The sequence below is a fragment of the Ictidomys tridecemlineatus genome, chromosome 6, assembly GCF_052094955.1.
Source record: "Ictidomys tridecemlineatus isolate mIctTri1 chromosome 6, mIctTri1.hap1, whole genome shotgun sequence".
Classification (NCBI taxonomy): Eukaryota; Metazoa; Chordata; class Mammalia; order Rodentia; family Sciuridae; genus Ictidomys; species Ictidomys tridecemlineatus.
This window is the reverse complement of record NC_135482.1, coordinates 55,685,193-55,712,979: the sequence shown is the minus strand read 5'-3', so window position 1 is coordinate 55,712,979 and position 27,787 is coordinate 55,685,193. Positions and strand designations below refer to the sequence as shown.

Sequence of the window (27,787 nt, the reverse complement as noted above, 5' to 3'; positions counted from 1 at the left end):
TGGCTATTTATCCTGCTGCTGCTTTCATTGTACCTTTTTATTTGAAATTTTAGAGCTTTTAGATGAAGGAAACGCAGCAGCAAGTGCAAAGCATACAAAATATCCTGGTGGGGGAGAATGTCCCCGTTTTTCTCTCCAATTGTCCCTGACAGTTCTGGGGAGGAAGAACCGTTCACAGGGAGCATTGCCTCTCTCTCCCTTTGAGTGGGCCCCTCTTGGATTCTTGCTCTGCTGCAGCAGGATGTGGGGCCTCCTGAGAAGGCATTAGGAGGGAGTCCTTGCCACCAAAATGCATGTTGGGTGTATTCTGTCCTTGGTTGGACAATGGGGTAGGAAGGAGTAAATCCACTCTGAGCCAATAGTGAGCATTCTCTCCAGTATTCCAGCTAGGAAAGCTGTCCTGCTGATTTCCATCTCCTCACCCAGCTCTATCCAAGGCCACTTGGAAGGTTGCAGTCATCTATGAGTAGAAACCATCCTGGATGGTGGGTAAAGTAGGTTCTGCCATCAGAGACCTGCATGTGAAACCTGCTTACCAGTTAGCCTTTCTGGACTTTGGTTTCCCCACCTGAAAAATGGGTATAATAATAGGTCCTTGTGATGGGTGTAGAGTACCAGACATATGAACTCACAATGTCTGTTATTAATAGCAACTTGTCCCTGGACTCAGGATAGCTAGGCTTCCTTTCCCTCGTGTTCATGTGCCAAGTCCTCCCCCTCACTATGGGTCGGAGAGGTGCAGTGAAAGCACCAGATTCCAATCCTAACTCCTTCATTTTCTGGTTTGATGAGATAGATGAGTGACCCTGGGTCCAATCCCAGCACTCCAAAAATACATACATACATACATACATACATACATACATTTCTTGAAGGTTGTAATGAGTATTAAATGAGATGCAGTTGGTGTTGATAAATAATTATTTCCTTCCCCACTGTCTTGTTCTCCTCTGCTTTGTTAAAAGGAGGGAAGTTTTAGGTCCTGGTGCAAGATTATGGGAAATGCAAGATGATGACAAGCATGGTGAATGGTGGCAGGGGAGTCTATCAGCAAGATCCAGAATTGGGGAAATTCTTTAGGAAAATGATCCAGAACCTTTAGCAAGTAATGACAAGAAGTTGTGAGAAAGAATGAGAGAGGGTGAATCAAGTGAAATATGAGGACCTTGTTTGGATACTAATTTAAACAAACCAACTGGGCAAAAATAAGAGATAACCAGGAAAAATTTTATATTGATTGGATATCTGATAACATTAAGCAATTATTGTGAACATTTAGGTGTGATAATGGTAATGTGGTTATGTTACAAAAGAGTTTAAATTTTTTTTTGTAGATGGACAGAATGCCTTTATTTTATTTGTTTATTTTTATGAGGTGCTGAGAATCGAACCCTGTGCCTCATGCATACTAGGCAAGTGTTCTGTCACTGAACTACAGCCCCAGCTCCACAAAAGAGTTTTTAAAAAATATTTTAGGATACTTCCTAAAGAAATTATATACTAAATACCATGGTAATTGGGATTTGCTTTTCAATAATCCAGTGGGGTGAAATGGGGTATAGACAAAGCAAAACTAGCAAAGTTGGGTGATGGTATATGGGAGGTTTGTTAAATTATTCTCTCTACTCTCATATATGTTTGAATATCTCTATAAAAGTGGGAAAAAAAGGAAGAAAAAAAAAGGCAGTGGTCCTTTCTCGATTGGAAGTGGCTCTCCCATCTGTCTCCTCTCGGCATCCTCCCAGCCTCTCCCTTCTTATCACTTGCCTGGACTGTTGCGACAGCCTCTTATAGTCTCCCAGCCTTTGGTCTCTCTCCTCTCAATCTTCTTCCCATTTTGCTGCCAAAGTTATGTTCCCAAAATACAAGTCAGACCATGTCACTTCCCTGCTTAAAAACCCTTTAGTAGCTTCCTACTGCCCAAAATATATTAGCATATAAAGTCCTTGTTCTGTGATTCAGAATCCAGTTGAAGCTCAGCATTCCTGTCCAGTCCTGATCCCAGCCCTGTGCCCACCCCTCAGGAAGAGGCTTGGTCATACTAGCCAGGCCCTTGCACATGGCCATGTCTTCTCTTATATAATTCTCTGGCAGTCCTCCTCCCTGGCCCTTAACTGTATTGAAGACAAATATTTTTCAAATCTTTCTTCAAATGTCATTCTTCCTCAAAGGTTTCCAGAAGTACTTTTCTTTTTTTGTATTGGAGATTTAACCCCCAGGGGTACTTCACCACTGAACCACATCTCCACCCTTTTTTAAAATTCATTTTTATTTTTTTCGTGTATTCATGCATGTACTTAGGGTAATAATGTCCATATCATTCCACCATCTTTCCTACACTCATGTCCTCTCTCTTCCTCTCCCTCCCCTTTGCTCTATCTAAAGTTCCTCCATTCTTCCCATGCTCTCCTGATACCCATTATGGATCAGCATCAACATCAGAGAAAACATTTGGCTTCTGATTTTTTGGGATTGGCTTACTTCACTTAGCATGATATTCTCCAACTCCATCCATTTACCTGCAAATGCCATGATTTTATTCTCTTTTAATGTTGAATAATATTCCATTGTGTGTGTGTGTGTGTGTGTGTGTGTGTGTATCACATTTTCTTTATCCATTCATCTAGGTTGGTTCCACAGTTTAGCTATTGTGAATTGTGCTGCTATAAACATTGATATGGCTGTGTCCCTGTAGTATGCTCTTTTTAAGTCCTTTGGGTATAGATCAGGAGAGGGATAGCTGGGTCAGATGGTGGTTCCATTCCCAGTTTTCCAAGGACTCTCCATACTGCTTTCCATATTAGCTGTACCATTTTGCAGTCCCACGAGCAGTGTATGAGTGTGCCTTTTTCCCCCACATCCTCACCAACAGTTATTGTTGTTTGTATTCTTAATAGTTACCATTTTGACTATAGTGAGATGAAATCTTAGTAGTTTTGATTTGCATTTCTCTAATTGCTAGAGATGTTGAACTTTTTTTCATATATTTTCCATGATTGTATATTATCTTCTGAGAAGTGTCTGTTCAGATCCTTGGTCCATTTATTGATTAGGTTATTTGTTGGGTTTTTTTTTTTGGTGTTAAGTTTATTTGAGTTCTTTATATATCCTAGAGATTAGTGCTCTATCTGATGTGCGTGTGGTAAAAATTTGCTCCCATGTAACCGATGTGATTCTGCAATTTGTATTTGGGGTAAAAATGGGAGTTCATATCCCACTTGAATCAAATGTATAAAAGATGATATGTCATGAGCTTTGTAATGTTTTGAACAACCAATAAAAAAAATTGCTCCCATTCTGTAGGCTCTCTCTTTACCTCACTGATTGTTTCTTTTGCTGAGAAGAAGCTTTCAGTTTGAATCTATCCCATTTATTGGTTCTTGGTTTTATTTCTTGTGCTATAGGAGTCTGATCCAACATGATGAAGATTTGGGCCTACTTTTTTCTTGAATTAGATACAGGGCAGGGATAGTAGAGGATAAGAAAGGTAGCAGAATACAACAGTTATTAATAGGACATTATGTAAAATTGTGGATGTGTAACCAATGTGATTCTGCAATCTGTATTTGGGGTAAAAATGGGAGTTCATAACCCACTTGAATCTAATGTATGAAATATGATACGTCAAGAGCTTTGTAATGTTTTGAACAACCAATAAAAAAAATGAATTAGATACAGGGTCTTTGGTCTTATTCCTAGGTCCTTGATCCACTTGAGTTTTGTGCATGGTGAGAGATTGGGGCTTATGCATATGGATTTCTGGTTCTCCCAGCACCATTTGTTGAAGAGACTATCTTTTCTCCAACATATGTTATTGATACCTTTGTCTAATGTAAGATAACTGTATTTATGTGGGTTTGTCTCTGTGTGTTCTATTCTGTACCATTGGTCTACAAGTACATTTTGGTGCCAAACCATGCTATTTTTGTTACTATTGCTCTGTGGTATAGTTTAAGATCTGGTATAGTGCCCCAACCCTTTTTGTATTTTGAGACAGGGTCTCACTAAGTTGCTTAGAGCCTTGCTGAGTTGCTGAGGCTGGCCTTGAACTTGTGATCTTCCTATTTCAGCCTCCCAAGCCACTGGAATTATAGGTGTGCATCACCATGCTGGCCCAGAAGTCTTTTTGCTGTCCACCAAATATCTCTGTCTCCCTGCATTCTAGCATATGGTAGGATCTGTCTTCCTGGCTCTCTCTGGTTGGATAGGGCCATACTACCAATTTTAGCCAATAGGTTGTGAGTTAATGGTCATACAGTCCACTTATGGGCCAAGAATCTAATTGCTAATTCAAAACGCTTCTGAGTTCTCTTTCCCTCTGACTCAGCGATGGGCAATATCTAGATAAAGGCTGTTCCATTAAGCTGGGTTCTGGAAAGAGTATGAGGCCAGGGCATAGAACCTCCTGTGCATCTGTGAAAGCGAGGCCATGTGGGGTAAATAAATCTGATCAGTTTTTTGTTTTTCAGCATAACCTAGTCTATCCTGACTAGGTCGTCCTTCTCTAAGTTGGAATCAACTGTGCTGTCCTCTGTGCCTTTGCATGTATATGAAATATATCTTGATGATACCTCCTTCAGGTTAGGAATTCTACGTTATGGTCTTGCATTCTAGAGTTCCAGCACCTAGCATGGTGCCTTGCAGAGTGGAGGTGTAAACTGAACATGCAGCAATCCATAGCTGTTTGTGCAGGTGGACAAACATGCATGGGTTGAGCTGTAACATTCTTATGAGAGACCACACACTCATTAATCTTGGTGATCATGATGGTTTGGAGATAATCTAGGGCTTGGTCTTCTCAATGGATGGCATGCCAGCCCCAGGGAGCAAAGTCTGACTGGTCTAAACAATCATCATAATCCCTTTCTCTTGTGGTTATGATGAATTTAGACATGGCACAAGTTCTGGACAGGGGGATATAAGGAAAAGTCTTGTTCCTTCCATGAAAAACAGAACTACAGATGAAGAAATAGTAGCTAGTCTGTTCTGGCTTGGATTTCCCTGAGAGCAGAGTGGGAGACAGGATTCAAAGGCTAACTGTTTATGTGGAAGGGAATTCCGGGGAGCAGGGAAGAGGAAGTAGAAAGAAGGGAGGAAGAAGAATGAATCAGGAAAAGAAGAAAGGCCCAGAGAAGGTGTACTTTAGAGCTTATTATACCTTCCCAAGGGCATCAGCATTATCTTTCCACATGGCAGAAGGTGGGACATTTGTCCAGTGACTTTCATTGATTACCAGTTAGAAGCCTGTTTCGCCTCCCCATTTTGATGGAACTGGATGTTCACTGGTGGCTTTGTCATGACAGGAATTCAATGGGTGCTTTCTTGCCCAATTTCATCTTTGCTGAATCTGTTCACTGCTTCTTCCTTTGTGCTCTCTTCTATCTTCTGTGATAATTCTCCCTACCATGCTTTCCTGGGCTCTCTGGCCACTCCTTTTTGTTTCCTTTCCAGGCTCCTTTTCCTTTCCCGCTTCTAGATGATCTCCTAGATTCTATTCTGGTCTTCCTCACTTCTTTCCTTCCTCACTAGGCAAATGATTCCATGAAATGATTTCCACTGTTACTATTGGGATTCCAGCTCCCAAATCTCCCACCCACCCAGTGTGCGCTCTCTCTCTCTCTCTCTTTCTCTCTCTCTTTCTCTCCCCCTCTCCCTCTCCCCCTCTCCCTCTCCCTCTCCCTCTCCCTCTCTCTCTCTCTCTCTCTCTCTCTCTCTCTCTCTCTCTCTTTCTCTCTTCTGAGTTCTATATATCTATCCACCTATCCAACAAATATTGATGAAGCAGTTTTAATCTGTTGGGAGTTGGGATAGAGTAGTGAATAGGAACTTGCCTTTTGAGAGTGCCTGTCAAGATGGAGCTAGTGGACAAAATCCAAGGAAACAAGTAAACCAGATAATTTTATTTATTTTTTTTGTTCGTTTGTTTGTTTTGCTACCAGAGATTAAACCCAGGGTACTTAACGACATCCCCAGCGCTTTTTATATTTCATTTAGAGACAGGGTCTTGCTAAGTTGCTTAGGGCCTCTCTAAGTTGCTGAGGCTGGCTTTGAACTCACAATTCTCCTGCCTCAGATTCCTGAGCCTTTGGGATTACAGGTGTGCGCCACCACACCTGGCTTTAAAAATTTTTTTCTCAGGTATTTTTAGATAGTGATAAGTGTTAGGCACCCACTAAAACAGGTCAGTGTGATGGAAAGTTCGCATGTGTGTGTGCATATTATTTTAGAGTGACTGCTTTGAACAGAGATCATGCAGTTGCTTCTGTCAATTGTGACTGTGCAAATGCAAAGGTCACAGGGGCATAGAGAACTTTCTAGTGTGTTTGAGAAAGAGAAGGAGGACCTGTGTGGCTGGAGCGATGTAGGCATGAGGGAATGTGGTGGGAGATAAAGTCAGAAAAATAGCAGGGACCAGGTCAACTGGGGTGAGGTGAGCATGCTTCTAACAAGATCCCCAGGTGATCCTTATGTAAGCTTTTGCACACATTTGAGAGCCACTAGGTAGATGGAGAAGAGAAGAGATGAGAAGAGAAATCCCATTTAAAAGTTATTCTTAAAAAGTATTTTGGAAAGTCTAAAACACAAAAGTATAAAGTACTACCACAACCTCCCATGTACCCATCACCCAGCTTCAACACCAACAACTATATTTTACAAAGGAAACTGAAAATAGTAGCCAGGAACGTGGGAGGGAAACCAGGGAAAGATTGTGTCGATAAAGCATGTCAAAGAGAGCGAGGTCAACAGGGACAAATACAGGCCAAAGGTTCTGTATGTTGCACAGAGGTCTGGTAGCCAGGGGCTTCTTATAAGAAAGATGGGCAGCAAAGGTGCCAGTGTTACTTGATAGCATGCCCTTGACCTGCGTTTTATGTTCTCTATCTGTTGAGAGCCACAGCCAAAGGGGCCCCAGCAAACTTCCAGCTGCCAGCAAGCTTCAGACTGCCCCAGCAACATCTAGCTGATTGGCTCCTCTGCGGTGATGTTCATTGGGCTGTTTCCCTGCCCTTCAGACTGCCAGCTGATGATTGGCTCACAGCTGCCCCAGCAACATCTAGCTGATTGGCTCCTCCACGGAGCTGCTCATTGGGTGACTTCTTTGGCTCTGCCCACGCAACCCAGCCAATCGGCCTCAAGAGGAGGAGGATTGTGGGAGGTTGAGAGGCTGGTGTGGGGGAGAGAGGCTTGTGGAAGCCGGTGGTGGCAGTTGGGCTCTGAGGGTTTTTCCCTGGAGCTGTTTTGTTTGGCGTTTGTAGTTCTAAAAATAAAGTTAGTTTCTTTTTGACAAGTGGCTCCTGATTTGTGCCAAGCCAGACTTCGGCATTGCTTGTTCTGTATTCCCAAAAACTCTGGTAGCTGTTTGAATAAGCCTATCTACAAATTCAGCGTAAGGTTCATTAGCTCCTTGTATTATCTTAGATAATTGACCTTGTAAACCTCCAGGTTCTTGTAAAGACTTCCATGCCCTAACTGCATCTACAGCAATTTGTAAATATACACCAGGATCATATGCAAGTTGTTGCTGCCGATCCTCATAAGGTCCCTTTCCTAACAACATATCTAGATTTCTCTGAGGATAACCAGCTGCTGCATTTCGACTAGCCGTCTCCTTGCAAAATTCCTCATTGGCAACCTTCCATAACAGGTATTGTCCTCCATTTAGCACAGCTTTACACAAACTAGCCCAATCTGCTGGCGTCATGCTTAAGTTGGTAATGGATTCGACCAAGCTTACAGTGAAGGGTGCTTGAGGACCATAGGTTGCTACAGCCTCTTTTAGCTCCTTCACTGATTTGAAATTTAAACCCTGGTAAGTTCGCTGCCCTCCTACCTCAAATACAGGGCATACTTGAGATCCTGTCTCAGGATCCAAACTATCAACTGCGGGGGTTGGGAGTCTCTTAGCATATGGAGGTGGTGCTGTTGATTGGACACTTATGCCCTCTGGTGATAGAGTGCTGTTAGTAGCAGTCTCCTGTAGAGGTGGCGCTGTTGGTTGAACACTTATGCCCTCTGGTGATAGAATGCTATTAGTAGCAGTCTCCTGTAGAGGCGGTGCTGTTGGTTGGACACTTACGCTCTCTAATAAAAGGGTCTTATTAGCAGTCTCCTGTTTTAAATTTTCCCCTGATAGATTTTTCTGCTCTAAACTTTCTTCCTCTGTCTCACTATCTCGAAAGACCTTCTCTTTCACTTGAATCTTTTCCTCTTTCTGACTAACTTGAGGATTGTGGGAGGTTGAGAGGCTGGTGTGGGGGAGAGAGGCTTGTGGAAGCCGGTGGTGGCAGTTGGGCTCTGAGGGTTTTTCCCTGGAGCTGTTTTGTTTGCTGGGGCCCCTTTGGCTGTGGCTCTCAACATCTATCAATGTGACTTCAATGGTTCCTATGTAGGATGAAAGCAGAACCCAAAACTTAGGCTTGGGTTCAGGGGGTCTCTTTGGGAGGTGATCCTGGAAAGCAGAAGTAAGGGAGAAAGAGGAATGGGGCTGGCTAGGAAGAAAAGCCTTGAAGTGTATGTCATGGAGCTGGTTGCTACTGGGAACAGCTGCAGCTCACCCTGGCTGGAGGTCTGAGGAACCCGGTGGAATGCATTTCAGATTGTCCCACAGATCGGGAGGTTGGGGCACTTATTCATTGGATCTCTCATGCACAGTCGTGTTTCTGGGCTCCCTGCATGCTAACTGAAGAAACTAGCCATGTAGTGGCCACTAAGGAGGGACTCTGCCAGTGGATGGGCAAGTGGGTAGGGCAGTCAACTACAGCTGCTGCTGGATCTGAGGTGCACAGAGGGTGCAGGGTGTGGGCACCTGAAGCTGAACCTCAACTCCTTATGACACCAGAGTCTCTCTACTACCCAGGTCTGTCATTCTAAATGCTTTTCTAACTACTCTTCTCCCTTATTTATCTCTGCAGCCACCCCCTTAGCTCAGTGGTATTATGGTTAGGATCTGTAATGTCATCTCAAAAGCTGATGTTGAAAGCCTTGTCCCTATGCAGCAAGGTTCAGGGGTGGGGCTTTTAGGAGATGACTGGATCATGAGGGCTATAACTTCATTAGTAGATTAGTCCATTTGATAGATTAACAGTGTGAATGAACTCCCTGGGAGTGGTGAAAACTATAAGCCAGTGGGGCATGAGTAGAGGACTAGTCCCTGGGGGCACGGACTTGGGGACTATATCTTCCCCTAGCTCCTTCCTATAGCGTTTTCTCTCTCTGATTCCCAACTGCCATGAGCTGAGCAGCTTTCCTTTGCCGTTCGCTTCAGCCACGATATTTCTGCAACAGAGTCAGCCAGAGATGGACTGAAACCTCTGAAACCATGAGCCAAAAGAAATCTTTCCTCCTCTAAGTTGTTCTTGTCAGATATTTCAGTCACATCAACTTTTGATGAAAAGTTGACTAATACAGATGGTCATATCTTGAGGACCCTTGTGATGACCTTCTTGTTTCTTATTAAGTACCAGTGATATGGAAAAAATGACATGTATGGGAAGTTCAAGGAGCTAAGGAGTCAATAGATGGATGCCTTACTCAGTATTGGCTGATCAGGGAAAACTTCCAGGAAGAAGTGACATCCAAGCTGAACTCTGAGGATTGAGTAGGAACTAGCCATACCAAGGGGTGCAATGCAATGCAGCAGTTCAGTAAAAGGGATAAGCATGCGCGAAAACTCAGCAAGGACATGGCGAATTTAAGACACAAAGTCAGTTAATCTGAAGTATAAAAGAGGAAGAGAAGAGAAATTGGAGATAAACAGTGGTCAGATCATGCAGGACCATGCAAGTCTAAATATTGCCTTTCCTCTAAAGGAAATGGGAAGCCAAAAGGACTCAAAACAGAACAATGAATGGCTGGAATCTCATTTTTCGGAAAATCATTTTGGCTAAGGAATGGGAAAAACGTTAGTAGATCACACTAATATCTGGCTATTTGGTTACAATCTGGTTGGTTTCCTACTCAGTTATCTATTCCCTAGTTCCTGCCATTGCATACAGTTTTCCATTTTTAAGGTTTCACATCCTCAACCGTGTAATTTGGGTGGAATAAATTAGCACAGAGGCTAGGTTAAAGTCCAGCATTTGACCCATTCTGAGTCAGTGAGACAATACATCTGAGGGCTTGAATAGCTGCTCATGGTATGAAGATATAAGGTCTGAATGGCAGTGGTCACTTTTTGAATGTCAGGAAGGAGCCTGGACCTTTGTGAAACATGATGATTAAGTCACCATGAAAGGAAGTTTTGGAGGGGGGGGGGAAACTGAGTCCTTGGTGACATTGTATGAACTGTTGGATCTAGACTTGCTCAGAGCCACCTCTTCCCTTGGACTTTATAATAATGAGTCAATAAATTCTCTAATGTTTAAGCCAGTTGAATCAGTTTTTTTCCAGGCTAAAATTCTTGACTGTTATGGAAGCTAGTTCCCTGAGTAGGATGTTTCAAGATATAGACCCTAAAAAGGGAATTGGCTAAACCAAAGAAGTAAGATGAAGGACAGTAGGACCCCTACATCTTGGTGGGAAATTAAAATTTAACATTAATTTTAAATGTTATACAGTTTCCTGTTGTATCTTGGGATGCAGATCATGTGCTCATTGTAGAAAAATTCAGAGGGTTAAATTGGGATGTCTCCTTCTTTTTGCTAATAGTAAGTTACCATAGAAAGGTAAACTATGTTCAAACTAGACAATCCAAAAAAACAGAGGAGGAAAATACAACTTTGATAAGAGAATGCCTTTGTAAAAAAAATGACAGAGATCCTAAAAACTGGAAGGGCTGGAAAAGCCCAAAAATTTTGACCCAAGGTATATTAGTAGGTACCCAAGGTATGTTATGCAGAAGCGGAGAGAGGGGAATGTATTACATGAGGCAATACTGGGATATGGACGAAGCCTGCTCCCTATTCTCTTCCCAACAATTTCCTAGTTTTTACTGCACTCAAAATAAAGGAGACCATCACTCCCATTAGGAATGTAAGTGCAATGCAGCCTACAGGCAAAAACCAGATTTAAGTGCCTCTCAGCCTGTTTCTCCAAACTGTTCTAAAGTACAGATCAAGAAATAAGATTAAAGCTGGGCATTTGAGAAGAAGACTAAGACCTATTGCTTTGAGAGAGGAAAAAAAAAATACCAGGCCAGACTCCAGACTCAAAGCAAGATTTCTAGCTATAGAATCCATCAGAAACAAATAAATCTAAAACCCATTAATTATAATGGGTTTTATAGTGTCAAAAAATCTCTGAGAAAGATGACAAAGGCTGGAGACTTTTGAACGCCTAACATAATTCCAAAATATAATGAATCAGTCTTGATTCAGAGGGTTGAAATTTATTAAAAACATAGCTACTTAGACCCAGCCTAAGACTCTGGAGGCTGAGGCAGGAGAATCTCAAGTTTGAAGCCAGTCTGAGCCACTTAGCAAGACCCTGTCCCCAAAATAAAAAGGGCTTGGGATGTAGCTCAGTGGTAGAGCACCTCTGAGTTTAATCCCTGGTACTAAAACCCAAAACAAACCCCATTCAAATAAATAAATAAAAACCTCCAGAACATTAACTGTTGGCCTTCATCTCCAACAACTCTGATTACTTCCACATGGGATTGGGCTCAGAGATCTGCATTAATAAAAAAATAATCCCTGATGATTCACATGCAGGTGGATAGGGAACCCCACTTTGATAAATATTGCATTTAGGGAAATTATTAAATTCTATAAGGATAGGAAACATTGCTTATTTTTGCCTCATAGTACCTGTGCCCTGTGTCGAGCACAGATTGGGAGCTCAGTAGAGCCTTATCTATTAGACCTAAAAAACTTGGATTTTCAGAGCCAAAGTGGGTTGGGGAAGTATGCAGACTGTGATTCCAGACTGACCTTCCCTGAGTCCCTGATCCTCTCTCTGCTCCTTTGGTTCTGCTTTGCACCTATTGGGACTGCTTTGTCTAGACACTGAATTGGCACTGAATATGCTTAGGATCCTTTGTCAGTCCCTTGTATAGGCAGAGAGTTCTGGATACACCTGTGGGAAGTGGGGAGAGTAGTTTACTAGGGTTTTTCCTTGTTTGTCTTCTTCCCTCCACCACACTTCAGGACAGGGAGTATTCTGAGACCTTTTGTGAAGCAATTACACTTTCCTGGCACCTTGGGTGACTCATGTGTCTTAGTTCCACACACCCTCCATCAAAGGCCTTGGGATTGTCAAGGTCAGGATATTTAAAGTCACATTCTTGGGAGTCTTCTGGACATTGCCAGCTCAGCACAGGATGAGGGAGGTGCCCAGAGGACAGCTGTCAGTGTCAGTGCCCGCTGTTCACAGTAAATCTAATAGCACATATCAGTTACAGGTATGGCCTTATCATTGTTTAGTTCTAGCTGGTGATGTTCAAGTGACCACAGGTTTATCTTCATTCATTCTTCTAAACATTTAATTTAGCACATACAATATGCAGACACAAGGGAGGATACAAAGATATATAACTGTGACTCTACCTCAAATGAGCTCACAGTCTAGGAAGCAATATAATGCAATATAATAGCCCTTCAGAGAGAGACACATGTATAATAATTGTATCAAATGCAAGGCATTATGAGCTCAATATGGTAGGGTATCCATCTGCAGTGGTGGAATAGATGGTTGGGTAGGGAAATCTTCTGAAAGCAGGGTTCCAAACTGAATATACATATTTAGGTAGAAGTTACTCAGGCCAACTTGTTTCTTGCAAAGATAAAATAAGAGAGATGGAATTTATCCTTCTACCTGAGGCAAATGAAAAGTTGTACAAAGTATATGAAGGAGTGGTTTTGGATATCAGATAGTACAGGACAATTATCTCTGAGAGAGAGAGAAAACAAGTGGGTCTTGTGATTGTGCCTGCTTAATGTCGTAAGAGACTTTCAAGGACACAGCACAAAGAGGGGGGATCTGAGCAAAGTCCAAAAGCTTTGAGTTGGGGAGCATGGAGTCTAGGGAGGGTTAGGCAGCTAGAGTTTGGAGTGTGGGGTACCAGAGAAGAGAGAGATTCAGAGAGAGGAAGGAAGAGAAGGAGAAGAGGAGGGGTTCGGAGAGAAAGAGAATAAGGAGGAAGAGGAGGAGGAGAAGAAATCTGCAGAGGGTCCCCTTGAGTGCTCAGCTGAGTACTGACCAGAGCATCTGAAAGGACAGTACATAAAGTACGTGGGTCTAGGAAAACAAATACCCAAAAGAAATAGAGGAAACAATCTTGGAGCTCACACAAGGAAAGGAGTAGTTTGTGTTCTCACTGGCCAAAATGGAAAGCTTCACAAGTTACAAGGCATCAGACAGAAAAGTCAGAAGGGTACTATCTTAGTAGCAAGGCAAAATTAACCCAGCCTAATGGGTATCTTGGTTCCAATTAACAGATCTTGAAGAAAGCCTTGAAAGGATCAAACCATTTCTAAGTAACTAAACTATGTCCCAGAATAAAGGCCAAGAGTATTTATAGGAACACAGAAATATCCAGCCTCCAACAAGGTAAAACTCACAATGTCTATCATCTAGTAAAAAATTACCAGGCATGCTTTTGAACAAAATGATGTAACATCCCCAAATATGCCACACAATTCTCTGTCTCCTGCACCTCCACCCTTCCTGTTTCTCTCCCTAGAAACACTTCTCTCACCCCGCTATGACTACATTTTGGAGCTCCACCTTCTCCAAATCCTGGCTTAAATGCCACCTTTCTCACAAAGATGCCCTTTAATTCCTTTCCCCTGGCAAGGCACAAAACCCTTCCTCTTAATTCTACACACTTGTTTTGGGTCCTTTCCCTTACTCAATCCCTTGTAGCTCTTATGGTGCTCCTCTAATCATCCTTAAGGGCTGAGAGGTCCTGGGGGGAGGTGATGAGGGTGGTGAGTGGATCAGGGACAGTCCCTTACTTATATTACAACTTCTTGAGATATGCCCCATCGGAGGGTTGAAAGAAATAGCTACTGAGTGAAACAAAGCCAAACAAAATTATTTAACTAGCCAGGCTATGGAGAGAGAATAAGTGGACCTAGATCCCCTTCTCCTTTTCCATACTTCAGGGAAGACATTAAATAAAACATTCAAAAAAATCAGGCATGCAAAATTGGGAAAATATGGCTCATAATCAGAAATCAATCAATAGAAACAAATCCAGAAATGACATGGAGGTTAGAAAAAGGATGTTAGTACATAGGGACATGTAAATTTTAATAATTTTATAATATCAAGATATTAGAAAAGATCTAAATTGAACTTCTAGAGATGAAAAATATGTGAAATAAACACAGTGGATGAAAGTAACAGCATATTAAACACTGCAGAAAAAAAAGTAAAGAAACAGTCACAGAAACTACCCAAAATATAACGCAAGGGCTGGGGGTGTAGCTCAGTGAAAGAGCATTTGCCTAAAATGCATGAGTCCCTGGATTCATCCCCAGTGCTGGGGAAAAAGACAATGAAAGAGAAGACATGCTAAGAAAGGAAAAATAAAAGATCAGAGCCTCAGTGATCTGTAAGAAAACTTCAGGTGACCTGATACTTACGTAATTGGAGTCTTCGAAAAAGTGGGAAGGGCAAAAAACATTTGAAGACCTACTAGTCAAATATATTCCAAATGTGACAACTATTATAAGTGCTCAAATCTAAGAAGCTTAATGAACCACTGGCACAAGAAACTGAAGAACCACACCAAGACACATCATAATCATATTGATTAAAAACCTGTGTTAAATAAAATATACTAAAAGCAATCAGGGGGAAAAGGACACATTATGTAAAAAAGAACAAAGTTAAAAATGACAACAGACTTGGGGCTGGGGATGTGGCTCAAGCGGTAGCGTGCTCGCCTGGCATGTGTGCGGCCCGGGTTCGATCCTCAGCACCACATACAAACAAAGATGTTGTGTCCGCCAAAAAATTCTCTCTCTCTCTCTCTCTCAAAAAAAAAGAAAGAAAAAAATGACAACAGACTTCCTTTTGACGGCAATGAAAACCAGAAGGCAATGGAGCAACATCTTCAAAGAACTAAAAAAAAAAATAATTGTCGTCCTTGAATTGTATACCCAACAAAAATAGCTTTCAAAATGAAGGTAAAATAAAAAAATTTTCAGATGTGCATAAATGTGAGGGAACTCATTGCCAAGATACTTGTACTCTAAGCAATGTTGACAGAAGGAAAATTCAAGTATAAGGAAAATTATGCCAGAAAGAAATCTGGGTCTTCACAAAGCAATTAAAGAGTATTGGGAATGTGGTATTCTATTTAATAAATGCAGAAGAAATGATAAAGTAGAATATTATAATTTTGAAACTCCTAAAAGCAGAATTAGGCAATGATTAACAATGACTGATAATATGACAGAAAAAGAGAAGACTAGATATTTTATGTTCTTATAGAGGCACATTTCTCCACCTATGCAAAGTAATACTGGGGGAAAAAAAAAGAAGGAAAGAAACAGAATAAAAAGATCTAAAAAAGATCTAAATCGAGCTTCTAGAGATGAAAAATATGTGAAATAAACACAGTGGATGAAAAAAAAATAATTAAACCTAAAATTGGGTTTCTGTATGAAACTGTTAGTTAACAGGCTATACAAAAGACAAAGAATCTTGTTCAGTGACACTACTCTGTTTTTTAATTTTTAAAAATCTAGACTTGGGAAGTCCAAAGGATAAACAACTACATTTTTTTTTTTTTAAACAAAGAAAGTACCAGAAGAGCGAGCAAGAGATTTACTTGGAGGGAAACTATAAATGACTTTAGAAACATACCCATTAATCACAACAGATAGGTCTTATTTAGATTCTTAATTCAGACAAAAATACTTTTAAAAAAGGGGGGAAAATGAGACATTTAGGGAAATGTTTACTCTGGTAGCTATTTTATAATATTAAAGAATTATTGGGGAAAACTAAGTCACCCAGGCCAGGAGAGAAGGAGGACCAATGCTGCTGGTAGGGGAGGAATGGTGGGGTGCAGGGGCAATGACAGCACTGGCTGGTGTGACAGCTTGGCAGTGGCAGGGGAAGGGCTACTGCTGCATAAACATCCTTTGATGACTTCTCTGGGCAAGGGCTGCTATGCTACTCTGATTTCTGAGAAAGGAAAATGCAAAGTATTGGCATGGAGATTATTTTGGTTGACCTTTTCTGGCTTCCCTTGGCGTAGGGGCCACCTAGGCATGGATAGGAGTCCTGTGAGGGTTTCTTTCTTTTTCTTTCTTGGTGCTGAGTATTGAACCACACAGCATTTCACCACTGAGCTATATATACCCCCAGCCCTTTTTATTTTTTTGAGACAGGACCTTATTAAATTGTTCAAGATTATTACTAATTACCAGGCTAACTGGATAACTGAGGCTAAGTTGCTGAGGCTGGCCTTGTACTGGAGATATTCCTGCCTCAGCCTCCCAAGTTGCTGGCATTACAGGCATGTGCCAACCTGCTCAGGCTGCTGAGGGTCTTTAAGGCCACCCTTAGCAAGAGAGGAAAAGGACCCAGTGGTTTGGGTGGGACAAAAGTTCCCAGCTGTGCCCTGGGATTAGAAGACCAGGAAGAAGGAGAGGTTTAGCAGGCAGGAAAGGAAAGAGGGAAGGGGAGACAGAAGAGAAGGAGAGAGAAGGGACAAGAAAAGGAAAGGCTGAAGTTGGATTTCAAGGTGTGGCCCTGAACAGTGGTGTGTAGTGTGGTCTGTCTTCTCCCTTTCCATAGTCCAAGAGGCAAAGCAAGAGGGTCAGGAGGGATAATGGCCTTTGGTTTATCCATGTTGTTCCAACATCAACCACATATGTCACATGCCCTTGTCCTGTGGTGTCCTGTTGTACCAAGATGCCCAGTGAAAAACAGAACTAATCTCATTAGTTAACAACCTTATTTTTATCTTTTTTTTTTTTTTTTGGTGGTTCTGGGGATCAGACCCAGGGCCTTGTGCATGTGAGGCAAGCACTCTACTAACTGAGCTATATCCCCAACCCCAACAATCTTATTTTAAAAAATATTTTTTGTTATAGATGGACACAATACCTTTATTTTATTTATTTATTTTTATGTGGTGCTAAGGATCAAACCCAGGGCCTCCCACATGCTAGGCAAGTGCTCTACCACTGAACCTCAGCCCCAGCCTCTAGCCAACATTCTTGAGTGTTCATTATGCCAGGCCCTATTCTAAATATTTTATATATTAATTTATTTTATCTTTTCAATAACACTTTGAGGAAGATTCTGTTATTAAACCCATCTAATGGATGAGGTAATGGAGTCCACAGAGGTTAAGTAACTTTCTAAGGTCACACAGATATTAAGAGGCATTATTGAACATGCCTTTTTCATAACTAGGCAGAATGGCAGTGGTGACCTGGGCCAAGCCTAGTGACCTCAGTTCTCTTTCCAGACAGAGCTTTATAAAGGGTATCCCTAGCCCCACCCCCAAAGAACTGGGGTCTAGGGCTGAATTCAAGGTTTCCCAGAGCTCTGAAAAAGACCCTGAGCTGCACTGGGAAAAGCCACGCTGTACAGGAAAGGCTGTTAGGGCCCCAAGGCTGGGGAAGAGTTTGCCAAAAACAACAGCGTGTCTGTCCTAAACTGTTCTCAGACTGCACAGCCTGGACGCCAGGCTGGCCTGGCTCTGATTCTTATCAGCTCTCCAAGGAGTGAACTCTCAAGTACCAGCATTCCAACCTTAGGATGTTCTGGGGGAACCAGGGAAGGTGGTGTCCAAGGCAGCACCCTAGCAGAGGGAGAGCTTGGGAGGCACTTATGTGAGTCCTAGCCTGGCTCTTGGTGGGCAGCTGGGTCCCCTCCCCAGGTTCTGGCAGAACACCCTTGAACAATTTAGCCTGAAATAGCAGAAGAACTTCTTTCCTATTTTTTCCAGGCTTTTGGATGAAATTATATTTTACAAATGACTCATTATTATATTTATAGCTTCTTCCCAAATGATTCAAATTGTGGTTTGTCGCCTCCCTGTCTCTCAGCTCCCCCCAGCTCGACAGGAAGAAGTGCTGTTTACTGTATGGCCAGGTGTGGCTGCTGAGAGTGGCTTTGCCTCTCCCTATAATTACGTTTGCCTAAGCCCTGACAAGCACCCAGCACATTTAGTCATGTGCAGCCTTTGTTCCAGCATGTTGTTGGGAGACAGTTCCGACATTAACTCGGCTTGGAATCTGTTCCTGTAGGAAGCGCATGTGTGTGTGGGTGGGTGGGGGGGGGAAGAGTGGGTAGCCTCAGGGGGAGGCCTGTTCTTGGGGCGGCTGTGACAGAGGGGCCTTTGTGAGGGCAAAGGCTGGAGATGCAGGAGCTGCTGTTCCTCAAAGCACCCTGTGAGAAGGCTGGGATGGGCTAAGACCAGCAAGGGCCTCTATGGGGGCAGGGCTCCTCCCCCCAGCCTCCATGGAGGAGGTGGTGACTGGTGTCTTGCTATTGACCCTTCACAGTTCCTTGTGAGGAACTGCTGGTGCTTTCAGGAAAGGGTTACTCTTGAATTCCCCCCCCCCCCTTTCCAGGGAGCTCCCAGCCAGAGGTCTGCTCAGCACCACCCCTGACCTTGGTCCTCCCACCCTGGCTCCTCCCTGTCTCAGGTGTGGTAAGTTTGTGTGAAAGCAGCTTGCTCTTAAACAGGCCACCTTTGAGAGAAAGGGTGGAGAGGAGGCTGACATGACGCCCCATTTGCAGTAACAGTTTATTCCACCCAGGTGCCCATGATCACAGTTCTCTGGTTCTGCCCTGCCTGATTACTAAGAAATGTGATAATCCCATAAAATGGGAAAGAAAAATGTTCTGGAACTCATGGGGGACATTCTCAGAGCTTCACAACAACCCTCTCCGGGTCCTTGAACCTGGGTGTGGGTGATCTGTAGATGCTCCTGGCTGGCTGTGGATGAAGGCCTGTGGGGCTACGGCTAGGAAGGCCACCTGGAGCATCCTAAGGCCCTGAGGAGAAAAGGGAACAGCCACCCTATGAAGCACAGATGGCGTCACAGGAAATCTCTACATACCCCTTTCTTACTTTAAGTGAAAAACTGGCTCCTTTCTTTATATTATAGATCCGGCAGCTAAGGTACAGCAGCTGTTGGGAGGCTGCGCTGGACAAGGTGGGAGCCTCAGTTGTGCATGATCCAAGTCTGGGCCCCTGGTTGTGTCCCTAGATCCCCTGCTGGGTTCCTTTAGGTCTGCTTCCAGTTTCCCTTCTTGGCACAGCCTGTGTGAGTGGGACAGGGACTCAGGAGGAGGTGATGTGGGAATGGGTGTGGACAAGCATAACGTAATTATTGGTGAAGTCAGCATGAAGCCTTAGCTAGATGACTTCCATCTGGGCTGAGCTGGGCCCCTGTGAGGTGCATGAGACAGTTCAGAGTATGTGGGAGTCCCTGGACTTTTCTCCCAGGTGTTCCCTGGAGGTGGAAAGGGGCCATTAACCAGTCTCTCTTTAAAGGGGAGAGAAGGACCAGAAAAGTCCTGGTGAGGCACAGGGGGCCAAAGGGAGGAAGGGTATGTGCTTACCTGGGCCATGGCAATCTAAACTTGCTTCTTAGGCTTGAAGGAAAGGTGGACTTCTTGGAGAGAAGTGCTGCCTCCTAAACCCTGTGGAAATAGATAGCAAACCCAGCTGGTGGTCAGACTGAGGGGCAGCCAACACTGTCAACTGAAATCACCATTGGGCCACCTTTTTTTTTTTTTTTTTTCTAATGAAATTTTTATGGTCTTGTAGTCACCAGATGTGTGCTGGCACTTTTTCATTAGTCCTTTGACAGTCAACGTGTTAGAATGCTTTGAACATTATTAGAAGGTGCTTTTTTTTGTGGGGGGGAGGTACTGGGGATTGAACTCAAGGGCACTTGACCACTGAGCCACATCCCCATCCCATTTTTGTATTTTATTTAGAGACAGGGTCTTACTGAGTTGCTTAGTGCCTTGCCATTGCTGGGGCTGGCTTTGAACTCATGATCCTCCTGTCTCAGCCTCCCAAACAGCCGTGATTACAGGCATGTGCCATGGTGCCCGGTAGAAGGTGCCATTTTTGACTACGTACCCAAGGGGTACACCCCTCTCTGCCCACTCCACAGTTCCTATGCTGCTGAGAGCCCCACCATATGCCTCATCAATGCAGTACAGAATGCAACCTGTAGACAGAGTTGGACACTGACTCTGAATAAAAGCTAATCATGGAGAAAATAAATGTCTTGACAAAATGGGAGTTTTCTGGTACAGACCAGACTGAGAAGGGTTTTGCTTCATTCCACCTTTGAGGAGACTCATGACTTAGGGATGTTGGCTTAAGATCAGAGTTTTATTTTTAGGTTGTATTTACTGAGCATTTGCTAGCTATCTCCTTATTTTCAGGTAGCTACTTCCTTATTATGTTAAAGATGCTTCTTGTTTGACAAAGTGAAGTAAGAGATAATGAAACCAAGCCCAGTGCAGTGGAACACACCTGTAATCTCAGCCACTTGGGAGGCCAAAGCAAGATCACAAGTTCAAGACCAGCCTGGGCAACTTAGTGAGACCCTGTCTCAAAATAAAAAATAAAGGACTGGGGATGTGGTTCAGTGGTAGAGCACTTATCTACCTTGTAAAGGCCCTGGGTTTGATCCTCAGTATTGAAAGAAAAATAAATAAATAAGAAGGAGAGAGAGTGCTGGGGATATAGCTCAGTTGTTTTGCATGCACAAGGCCCTGGGTTCAATCCCCAGCACTTTACATACCAAAAAAAAAGAGAGAGAGAGAGAAAGGTAATGAAGCTGGCTTGCACCCACTTCTCAAAGTGTATTCCCATCTATTGGGATGTAGAGATGATGAAATAACTTGCCCAGTGCCACCCAGCTATCTTATGACTGAACTGAACCAGGTTTACAAGGCTCTTATCCCAGTGGTCACTGTTCTCTGGTTCATGTGATTTCTATCAATTGAAAAAGGAGCATATGCCTGTAGCAAAATGGGCAGGGTCAAAAGAAAGATGACTGATCACCTGTCTGAGAGCAGGAGAGGATGATCTCCTTACCTTGGGAACTCTCCACAGGTATGTTGTGATCCAGGGTTGCTGAAGGAAAATTCCAAATTTGTTGAATTAACTGCAAGTCCCTCTTGGGGTCAGAATGAAGGCTGCTGACTTTTTAAAAATAATTGCAGTAAAGTATATATAACATAAAACTTACTATTTTAACTGTTTAAGTGCATACTTCAGTGATGAAGTACATTCATACTTTACATTCACCACCATCCCTCTTTTTCATCATTCCAAACTGAAACTTAATCCCCTGTAAACAATAACTTGCTCTTCTCTCCTGATCGCAGCACCTAGCAATGACCCTACTTTCTAGTCTGTATAAATTTGACTTCTGTAAGTACCTCATATAAGAGGAATCGTTTATTATTTGTCCTTTTGTGCCTGTCTTAGCTGATTTACTTTTAATTGGGCCACCATTTTCAACTACAATAGGAATGCTCCATGCCTACAGAGGAGGGGAAAAAAAGGAGCAATTTGGGGTGGATTTCTTGATTGTCAGGGGTACCAGATGTAAGGGGGCGATGATGGGGGGTGGATAGGAAGAAAGTGTTACAGAGAAAACAAAATGCTGTGCTTTAGCATTCCAGGGGAGGGACTGGCATCTATCCTAGAGGTAGATGCCTCTTTTGGGGGGATTGTAGTGAGAGGAAGGCTCTGGTGAGAACAATAAAACCCTCTGGGCATGCTGAAGGCAAGATAAATTGTTCTGCGGGAGAAATCCACAGAAACTTGAAGTTTGCCGAACAGAATCTGGAGGAGAAGAGAGAGAAAGGAAAAAAAAAAAGGGTATATGTTGGGACATAGAGAAGTTTTCCAGACATGGGGTTGATGAATGTTTAGGAGAGTATGTATATTAACAACTTCTCATTTGCTTACTGTGATTCCCCTCTCTGACCCTCAAAGCCAGAGTAAAAGCCTGCTGTTGTGTGAATTACAGGGTGACCAGGAGAATGCAGGCATGTAGCAGAGCCCAGGGTGAGGTGCTGGGAGAGGACAGCAGCTGTGGAGGTGTGGTGTCCATGAAGGCTGGGGGAAGTAGGAAGCAGGAACTCTAAGTCAGGTCACCCACAAAAACATAAGACCAGCCTGGGCAACTTAGTGAGACCCCGTCTCAAAATAAAAAAATAAAGGACTGGGGATGTGGTTCAGTGGTAGAGCACTTATCTACCCTCTGACACTCTTGGGCAAGTCAATGGGTGGAGGGATCCAATGATTTGGGCCTTACAGTGGGGGTACAGGGCTTGAGTCATTTGCTAGAATGTTTTGTGGCAGGCATAGCAGTTAGCCTAAAGGAAGGAGTGAATAGATCTTCTCTTCCTGGAGACCTTTTGGCAAAATCTGGACAAGGCATAGCCTGGGTGATTTAGGAGCTCCCTTGAGCTGAGATCACTGCCTCCAGGATTTTCTTATATACAGAGAGCAGTACGGGTTTTTTTTTTTTTTTGAGGCAGAGATGGAGCTAGAACCAAAGCCAAGCACCAGAACACGTCTTGAGCTTTCAAAACAACACTCTTTAAACTCATCTGATAGCAGAGCTACCAGGCTGTGGCTATCTCTGTCGGAGACATGTGCTTTTTGAATCTCCTAGGCATAGCAGGAGCCCAAAGAGAGGGTCTGGGTGGGCTGCTCCTACTCAGAGACCCCAGAGGAACCTGGCATGGAAAGTGAGCTGTGCTTCATGTTGCTGGGAATGCTTGGTGATTCTGGGGCCAGGTCCTGGGCTGAGTGTGGGCTGGGGATGGAACTCTGCCTGGAATCATTGATGCATCTTGAGATCTCTGGACCAGCCTGTGTGGTGGCGGAGACCGCTATGAGGGCGGCCGAGGACATTTCCCTCTGGTCCTCTCCAGCCTTGGCCCAGAGAACCAAGGCTTTGGACTTGTCTGGCAGGATCCCATTTTTGTCCCAACCCAGCATCTCTTAGGTCCTGGGGAAAAGGGCCTGGTTTGGCTTGTCTTCAAGGAGGTTGCCAAATGTGTTAGTTACCACTAAAAGACTGTAAACTGGGGTGCAGGATGCTGGGGTGGGCTGGCTGGAGGGTGTACTGTTTAGAAGTTCCAAAAGTTCCTTGCTGGCTGGGAGGGAGGAATGTCCCTGTAGAGTCAGAGGCAAGCCCGCACTGGGGCCTGGGCCAGCTTTCCCTCTCTCGGGCCCCTTGGCTCTGGTGGGGGGGCGGGGGCGGAGGGGAGCTGCATGTTCCCTTCTACTCAGCAGCTTGGGAAAGACCAGGGGCCCTTTCAGGGAAAGGAAAAAGAGGGAAGCAGGCCCCAAACATTTCTGAAAGTCCAATTCTGAGCTTCAGCTGCCGACCCGGCCCTGAGCACAAATATATTTTCTACTCAGTTATGAGCACGGACAGCTTTCTAAAAGGTGCTGTGGACATTTTTTTTTAGAGTTTCAGAGCTTAAGAGATAGGAGGACCTTAAAGACCAGTTAGTACAGCCTTTACTGGAAGACTAATTTGAAACAGTGGGATTTGGCAGAGGCTGGAATACCTTTTTTCTTCTGAGGCCCCATTTCCTGAAAGAGACAGTATCCATAATGAGCTGATTTCACTAATTCAACATTGAGTTCTTTGGTACATTAAAAAAGAAAGGAGAGAAAGGAAGAAGGCAGGAAGAAATCAAAACCCAAAACAAATAAAACAAAACACTTCGGAAGTCCAGATCTGTCTTTTTTCAAAGGTAGCCAAGTTTGTGGCTTTTCAATTTGGGGGCTATAATTTCTGTTTATTCCTTTAAAATCCTTATTCACTACAGGCTTAGCCAGATCTCCCTTTGCACATTATCAGGTTATGCTCATGAATGGCCAAAGAAAATAGGAGAAATCAGGGAAATCCTGAGAATGGCACTGGGTTAAAGGCAGGGGCTGTAGGACCTAGGAGTGTTGGAAGGAGGAGGTTGCCAGACTCAAGGATAAGGGTGGATGTTTGGGCACCTTCAATAAGGAGGCCTTCCACCAATGGAAGACTAAGGAGACTTCCAGTAGGCCTTTGTGCAGGGTCTAAGGGCTCAGGACTGGAAACCACTGAGTTACATTAGGAAGATGCAGCTGGATTCACCAGGGAAGGCTCTGAAATGGCAGACCTAGGGGCCTGGAAGCATAGGAAGCTTTGGAAGGAGGAGCCCTGGATGGGGCAGCCATAGCAAAAGGGAAGAGAGGAAAGGAAAGAGAGAACGCAGGTGGCATGGAATAAAGTGGGGCCTGAACTAAATTATAAGTTTTTTTTTTTTTTTTTAAAGAGAGAGTGAAGAGAGAGGGGGACAGAGAGAGAGAGAGAGAGAGAGAGAATTTTAACATTTATTTATTTTTTTCTTAGTTCTCGGCGGACACAACATCTTTGTTGGTATGTGGTGCTGCTGTGGATCGAACCCGGGCCGCACGCATGCTAGGTGAGCGCGCTACCGCTTGAGCCACCTCCCCAGCCCCTAAATTATAAGTTTTGATGGCTATATCCTTTTTGAGAGGGACCTGGAAGGCTGCCAACTTTGATTTCATTTTTTGGACAGACCTTTATGTTACTTCTTGTATCTACTACCTAATCATCAGAGAGTTAATGTCTTCTCATAGAAACAGCTCTTGACAGAACCAGGAGACAGATGCAGGTGGGGGTGGAGGTACCACCTGCTAGCGGTGGGTTGGGGTAGATAAGCTAGTGGAGAAAAAGAAAGTCTTTCCTAATCTCTTGTCCTGGGACCAAGTATGGAGGACCAGTGTAGGGCTCAGGGAGGGAATGTATCTGTCTTACTCACATTGTACTCCCAGTGCCCAGCTCAGTACTAGGCACACATAAATAACTGAATCACTGAATGAGTGAATTCGGCATCTATCTGAATGGCCAGAATGCGATCCCCTACAATCCCAATGTTAACAGTATTTTTCTTTAGGATTTTAAGAATAACCAAGAATGTGAGCTTCCCCCTCCAGGAAGGGTCTTCTTACTGCTCCTGTGAGAGGGCACTGAGGCACTGTTTCTGAAATGAACTCAGCCTAAAGATCCTCCATTGGACAGGGAAAGGGGGGATGGGAGGAGAGCTGCCATGACCTTCCTAGGAGCAGCTAGCTGGCTGTGTGGGATGCAGAGAGTGGGCTGGGACAGAGGCTGATGGCAGAGGTCATGGTGAGATGATGCATTAGCAACTTGGTTAATTGCATCATGTTTTCCCTCCATGTGACAGCCCTGGGTTTATGCCTCATCCCCAGCAGAGGACCGTGGAGGAAATTCAAATGGAATTTAAACGTTATCTGTGACAAGCTTTAACCCCTTGAATTAGTAACTCTGAGAATCTATGGGTTTCTTTCTTGGGATACTTTCAGAGCAGACACTGTGGTTTACTGGAAGGACAAGGTGCTGAGAGAGAGACCCCTTGTCTCTCCTTCCAGCTTTCTCCATTGAGAAAGCCCCTCGGATTTCTCAGTGTCTTTTTGGAAGATACCTTTTGGATATTGTTTTGGAAGATATTGCTAATCCTCTCCCTCCATAAGCATATTCAACAACAGGGCTATGACTGAGATGACCTTTCAGTCCCTGTACCCCAGCAGGATCTGAGCATTTTCTTTTCCTTCAGGAGCTGTCAGTCTTAACTTTCTGGTGCTTTTCCCACGGAACCCACCCTGCCTTTAATGTCGGAAAAATCTATGGTAGTTCTCAGGGCCTCCCAATCAACATTCTCTCTTGACTCTGCCTGAAAAGGCCACATCAGTTCCTTTCATGAAAAGCTTCGTCCTCTGGCTAAATACATCTAGCTCTCAGATGTAGAAATGGCTGATTTTCATCATGCCCTTTCCCAACCAAATTATTTCCTGAACTGCTCTCCCCTCCTGCTGGGTGCCCCAGCTCTCCTTTCTGAGAAGTTGGGGGAAGCCTCAAGTCCTCGGCATACTTTCACCTGGGGGGGGGGCAAGCGGGGCTGGTCGCGGGCCCCTGGCGGGCAGCTGCGCCCAGGGCTTTGTGCGTCCTCAGCGGCCGCACACCGCGGGGTCGCGTTGGGGACCTCCTGCCGCAAGGCTGTTTGGGGACCAAACTCTGCTGCGCGCCAAGGCCGCCGCCTCGGCACGGCGTCCGAGGCCCCAGGGAAGAGCCGCGGGAGTGCGCCCCGTGCCGGCGGCTTTGTGCCGAGCGCGCCCGAGCCGCGCCGCCCCTGCCGCCGAGCCCAGCCCAGCCCGCGCCCGGGCCCCTCGGGGAAGGGCTCGGAGGCGTCGGGGGCGGGGGCCGGGAGGAGGGAGCGTTCCTGCAAATCACATGATTTTCCCGCTTATATAAATCACAGCTTGTTTTTCTCCACTGGCTGCAGACTTAAAGGTGCAGTGTCTTCTTTCTCTCTCAAGGGCAGGGCTTCCCTTGGGTGCTTTAGACTGCCTTGGAGTTGGGTTGGAGTGGTTTCACCAATGAGCAAGTAAGGGTTCGGGGGTTAAACACATCCCCTCCCTCATACTTAGGGATGTTTTCCTGGGTTAGGCAATCCAGAGAAAGGAAAGGAAACACCATCACCAAATCAGCAACCAGAGCCTGCTCCAGGCAGCGTGGATCAGCAACCTTTCTGAACGACAATAACCCTTTAGAGCCACTGAAACCCTGGATGCTTGCATTTGGACCCCGAATTGGGAGAGTAACATGAAATTGGCCTGTGGGAGATTAGTGATGGCCAAGTCAGGTCTCCAAGGCCAGTGCTTACTCTTCTGACCAGCCTGGCTGTTTGAGGCCAACGTATGTGGGAAGAGAAGCAAAATCAAAATATATATATATCCAACACTTACTAGGTACTGTAGGGAGAAACAGACTCATTAGAGAGACTTCACCTGCAAGTGGTTTATGCTGTTGGGGTGATGAGATATATACATAGAGATAGAGAGACATGAGATATGGAGATTAAATAGCCCTAGTCAGTTTCAATGCCTGTTCCGGGCTAAACAGTAGAGAGTTACAAGACAGTGCATAATTACTGGGCTGATGAACAGTGCAGATAATGAATCCTGCAGGCTTTGGGGGGAGGGCTCTGGAGGCCTTGACTGCAGGTGGGCAGTTGAAAGGAGGGGACAGGCTGCTGGGGAAACAGGGTGCCATAGTGGGAAGTGCGTGTGGTGAGCAATCGTTTTTTTGCCATACTGGGCAATTGGGAGGTGGAGGCTGAGGCTAGAAAGCCATGGGAGGCCAGACACAGGCTTCTTGAGTGCAGGCTGAGTGTGAACTTGATCTCATGAAGGCAGCAAGGAGTCCAGCAAAGTGGGAGGGCAGGCAGGTCAAGTGATGAAGATGGTGTCTTAAGGACAACCAATTTGGCAGCTATGAACAGGGTAAATGGGAAGCACTGAGGGAAATCAATTGGAGACTTCTGCAAGGAACCAGGCAGGCATCAGGTCACAGTGCTGGGTGTTGAGAAAAAGTAGAAACCAACAGTGAGAGGTCACAGATGTTTTAAGAAAGGATTGAGATGACGGGATGATTGTGTATATGGGAAGGGGAGATATCACCAAAAGTGATGCAGATTTTGGGACCTGGGAGGCAGGGAGAAGGGACAGTCCCTGAGAGAAGGGGCAAGGGAGTGGGGAGGCCTTTTAGAGATTATATTTGCAAAGACTGTGGGATCTCAATGGGGAAGCTTCCAGGAGGCTGGAAGCCAGGGAAGAATCTGTAGAGAGGAAAGAAGCCAAGGGATGAACAAGATGCCGTGCATCTTGAAGCTAACAGAAAGAGAGTGATGAGTCCAGGGAACACCCTGGGATTAGGAGCAGGAGCCCCAATGCAAGGCTGTGGAGGCCATGTGCGAGCTCTTGTGGCAGCTCAGACAGTCAAGGATCTCT

General features: G+C 44.5%; 1 long non-coding RNA gene across 3 annotated transcripts in view; it reads left to right on the top strand.

The window, feature by feature from the left end:
• Positions 1-27,787, top strand: part of LOC120888287 (uncharacterized) — a 36,093-nt gene that overhangs the window by 6,110 nt on the left and 2,196 nt on the right. Inside the window, exons 1-2 of one of the 3 annotated variants that reach the window (XR_013440544.1) lie at positions 23,118-23,356; positions 24,306-24,378. This is a non-coding gene — a long non-coding RNA (uncharacterized LOC120888287). The other 2 variants (XR_013440545.1, XR_005731795.2) reach the window with 2 other exon arrangements.